This window comes from Schistocerca piceifrons, unplaced genomic scaffold (genome assembly GCF_021461385.2).
Source record: "Schistocerca piceifrons isolate TAMUIC-IGC-003096 unplaced genomic scaffold, iqSchPice1.1 HiC_scaffold_961, whole genome shotgun sequence".
Taxonomy (NCBI): Eukaryota; Metazoa; Arthropoda; class Insecta; order Orthoptera; family Acrididae; genus Schistocerca; species Schistocerca piceifrons.
Window position 1 is genome coordinate 250,001 of NW_025729236.1, and position 5,000 is coordinate 255,000.

The 5,000-nt window shown below is 53.1% G+C and overlaps 1 non-coding gene across 1 annotated transcript in view; it reads left to right on the top strand.

Annotated features, from left to right (window-relative positions):
• Nucleotides 1-3,547: 3,547 nt before the first annotated feature.
• LOC124774126 overlaps nt 3,548-5,000 on the top strand; it is a 1,909-nt gene continuing 456 nt past the window's right edge. Inside the window, exon 1 of the ribosomal RNA XR_007015119.1 lies at nt 3,548-5,000. This exon is cut by the window's right edge and continues 456 nt beyond it. This is a non-coding gene — a ribosomal RNA (small subunit ribosomal RNA).

The following is a 5,000-nucleotide window of genomic DNA, read 5'->3' on the forward strand; positions in this document are numbered from 1 at the left end:
ACCGAGCCATCAGCATGTCGGTCCCCATGCGCGTTGCACTCGCACTCGCACTCGCACTCGCACTCGCAGTCGCAAAAACGTGGCGCAAATATATTACGCGGAAGAGTTATAACAGACCGAGCCCCACTGCATGGGGGGAGTCTTTGTCACTAATGTACACAGATGGAACATTTTGGACTGGAACCAGATTACCCGTACACACGGCGCTGATTAGTAATCAATGCAGAGCCATCAAACTACAGAAAATATATACAACTGTCCGTATACATGCTGAAAGAGTCTGCCCACAATGGGAACCACACGTCAGCCAGACACTCTGATCACGCACCACTCTCTGCTTCTAACAGGCGCACATACAATACGTAAGCACCAGCATGGAACAACATCCAGTGCATCCTCTCCGCCACATTACACAATCCACACTATCACAACCAGACCAGGAGGTCCATGCGGAAAATAGAATATCCCACCCTTTCGACATCCACCATTGCGCAGATAAGGCACCAACACCCACACATGTCCTATACAACGGTGCACCCAACATCACAATAGTACCTCCTGTCACAGCGCACAAACAATGACATGACTCAAAGACACAGGTGTGACACAAGCATAGAATTGGAGCGCCGCCTCTAATAAGCCAAAGGTGCATCCTGACGTGACAAATCTGATCATGTCACAAGCATTCACTTACTATAATCACTATCAACGAACCTGCCGCCCCCGCCCCCCCCCCCCCCTACACCTTTCCTTACAACAACGTGTAACCGAACCTAACCTATGTTGTACCTTAACCTAACCTATGTTGTACCTTAACCTAACCTATGTTGTACCTTAACCTAACCTATGTTGTACCTTAACCTAACCTATGTTGTACCTTAACCTAACCTATGTTGTACCTTAACCTAACCTATGTTGTACCTTAACCTAACCTATGTTGTACCTTAACCTAACCTATGTTGTACCTTAACCTAACCTATGTTGTACCTTAACCTAACCTATGTTGTACCTTAACCTCACCTATGTTGTACCTTAACCTAACCTATGTTGTACCTTAACCTAACCTATGTTGTACCTTAACCTAACCTATGTTGTACCTTAACCTAACCTATGTTGTACCTTAACCTAACCTATGTTGTACCTTAACCTAACCTATGTTGTACCTTAACCTAACCCATGTTGTACCTTAACCTAACCCATGTTGTACCTTAACCTAACCCATGTTGTGCCTTAACCTAACCCATGTTGTGCCTTAACCTAACCCATGTTGTGCCTTAACCTAACCCATGTTGTGCCTTAACCTAACCCATGTTGTGCCTTAACCTAACCCATGTTGTGCCTTAACCTAACCCATGTTGTGCCTTAACCTAACCCATGTTGTGCCTTAACCTAACCCATGTTGTGCCTTAACCTAACCCATGTTGTGCCTTAACCTAACCCATGTTGTGCCTTAACCTAACCCATGTTGTGCCTTAACCTAACCCATGTTGTGCCTTAACCTAACCCATGTTGTGCCTTAACCTAACCCATGTTGTGCCTTAACGTAACCCACGTTGTCCGCTAACGTAACCCACGTTGTCCGCTAACGTAACCCACGTTGTCCGCTAACGTAACCCACGTTGTCCGCTAACGTAACCCACGTTGTCCGCTAACGTAACCCACGTTGTCCGCTAACGTAACCCACGTTGTCCGCTAACGTAACCCACGTTGTCCGCTAACGTAACCCACGTTGTCGCCTAAACCTGCTCTGTAATTGTTATACGACTCGTTCAATTAGTGTAGTGTTGCCCACCCGCAACCCTCGCAATATAGTTCGCTACTCGCACTGCCCGCTCCCCTGTGTATCGCTTCATGTTAAACACCTTGCAAGTCTTGCTGACTTTCCACATGCTCCTGCTGTACACTGTAATGTGGATGGCAGCAGGACGTACATGCCGCGCCCCCCCCCCCCCCCACACCTCCCCACGTCCCCACCTTGCCCCCTGCCTTCGCAAGCTGGTTGGTGAGAAGTTTGCATGTTCAATGCCCTTCGCATGCGACGTACTCAGGCTACGTTGTGGTGCGGCCTGTGTCAACTGTCCGCTGATGTCGTACGCGTAAACCACAATCTGTACTGCACATTCGTCCTTATGTACTGAATGATACATCGTGGCACATGTGTGACCGTACAACGACTGCGCCCAAAAACGGCGGACCATACAGTGCAAATATTGTGCACGCAGCTACGTGTCGTCTCCCTATGACAGCTGGATTGCAGTGTGGTACGCCATAGAGACGTGTGGGAGGAACGGACGCCGTGGATGGCGATCAGCATGAGCTGTCTGTTGATGTATTCGGACCTAGTCGTCTCTCCTCACACACCGTGATAGCATGGTGCACCGCGTTCCATATCTGCGACATGCTACAGAGGCCGGTTGACAGTCGTTCGAGCAATGGACATCGCATACGTACGGGGGCCACCTTCCACGTATTGTCTAGGCGTGCACATTTTGTTGCGTGTATGTGGGCAGACGTAGTGTGGTGTGACACCTGACACAGGCATGCAATAATCGTGGAAGTTGCAAATGGCGATGGACGCATACGTTTTCTGGTGAAGTTACGCAAATGAACAAATGGTAACCCGTTGTGGTGCGGTTGTTCTCGCTAGGGGTGAATCGGTGATGGCGACGGTAGGTTGAGGTACTAACCGGTTGTTCCAGCGATACCCACCATGCCGACGAAACTGAACGGCATCTGGGTGTGAAGCGATACGCGGCGGTGGCTGGGTGGGACCGTCCCCGGCCGGTGAGGGGGCGCCTCCCGGCGTGCTGGCCGCGCGGTGCGTGGGCGCACGCGCTACAGCCGGCTGGTGGGGGCGGCCAGTGGCAGGCGCGCCGGCCGACGGACGCGGCAGGCGTCGCAGCTGCGCGCCGGCGCACCCTGCGCGCGGCGCCGTGCGGCCAAAGTAGGTCCTCGCGGGCCCGGTGCGAAGCGCGGTGGACATCTTCAGTGTGCTGGTCCGATTGAGGACTGTGTGCGTTGAGGATGCGCCGCCGCCCGGCGCTCGGCGCCGCGACGCCGTCTGCTGCTCGGTCGCCCCAGCGGTTCTCGCTGGTGGTTTGTATCGCAGCTGTGCGGATGTGTTGGCGCGTGCGCTGTGCTGGGAGAGTTCGCTTCGGCACCCAAGTGGGGCTTTTGTCCTTCTGTGGCGCTGGCGTTGGAGCTGCCGGTCACCGTAGGTGGCGCGTGTTGTCTCCCGCCGGCAATGCCACGACAGCACGCTCCCGGGCCTCTGTCGGCAGCGGCAAGCTCAGTTGGGAGCACGGGTGGTCGCACCGAAAGCGTCTACTCGCCTAACTCCGGGCGATTGCGCCTCTCTCTCGAACCCGACCAAGTACTTGGGACGGCGCTGCGCGCCGCCGGGACCTGAGAGGGTTTCGAGGTGTATTGTGCAGGGGAGCTCAGCCTCCTCCTGTTTGCAGAATGATTGAGCGGACGCTTGCGTGTTCGCGCGGGCCCCCGGGACACACTCCCGGGCGGCCGGCTGCTCAGCTCTAGTTGACGCAGCTCCCTGGTTGATCCTGCCAGTAGTCATATGCTTGTCTCAAAGATTAAGCCATGCATGTCTCAGTACAAGCCGCATTAAGGTGAAACCGCGAATGGCTCATTAAATCAGTTATGGTTCCTTAGATCGTACCCACGTTACTTGGATAACTGTGGTAATTCTAGAGCTAATACATGCAAACAGAGTCCCGACCAGAGATGGAAGGGACGCTTTTATTAGATCAAAACCAATCGGTCGGCTCGTCCGGTCCGTTTGCCTTGGTGACTCTGAATAACTTTGGGCTGATCGCACGGTCCTCGTACCGGCGACGCATCTTTCAAATGTCTGCCTTATCAACTGTCGATGGTAGGTTCTGCGCCTACCATGGTTGTAACGGGTAACGGGGAATCAGGGTTCGATTCCGGAGAGGGAGCCTGAGAAACGGCTACCACATCCAAGGAAGGCAGCAGGCGCGCAAATTACCCACTCCCGGCACGGGGAGGTAGTGACGAAAAATAACGATACGGGACTCATCCGAGGCCCCGTAATCGGAATGAGTACACTTTAAATCCTTTAACGAGTATCTATTGGAGGGCAAGTCTGGTGCCAGCAGCCGCGGTAATTCCAGCTCCAATAGCGTATATTAAAGTTGTTGCGGTTAAAAAGCTCGTAGTTGGATTTGTGTCCCACGCTGTTGGTTCACCGCCCGTCGGTGTTTAACTGGCATGTATCGTGGGACGTCCTGCCGGTGGGGCGAGCCGAAGGCGTGCGACCGCCTCGTGCGTGCTCGTGCGTCCCGAGGCGGACCCCGTTGAAATCCTACCAGGGTGCTCTTTATTGAGTGTCTCGGTGGGCCGGCACGTTTACTTTGAACAAATTAGAGTGCTTAAAGCAGGCAAGCCCGCCTGAATACTGTGTGCATGGAATAATGGAATAGGACCTCGGTTCTATTTTGTTGGTTTTCGGAACCCGAGGTAATGATTAATAGGGACAGGCGGGGGCATTCGTATTGCGACGTTAGAGGTGAAATTCTTGGATCGTCGCAAGACGAACAGAAGCGAAAGCATTTGCCAAGTATGTTTTCATTAATCAAGAACGAAAGTTAGAGGTTCGAAGGCGATCAGATACCGCCCTAGTTCTAACCATAAACGATGCCAGCCAGCGATCCGCCGCAGTTCCTCCGATGACTCGGCGGGCAGCCTCCGGGAAACCAAAGCTTTTGGGTTCCGGGGGAAGTATGGTTGCAAAGCTGAAACTTAAAGGAATTGACGGAAGGGCACCACCAGGAGTGGAGCCTGCGGCTTAATTTGACTCAACACGGGAAACCTCACCAGGCCCGGACACCGGAAGGATTGACAGATTGATAGCTCTTTCTTGATTCGGTGGGTGGTGGTGCATGGCCGTTCTTAGTTGGTGGAGCGATTTGTCTGGTTAATTCCGATAACGAACGAGACTCTAGCCTGCTAACTAGTCGCGT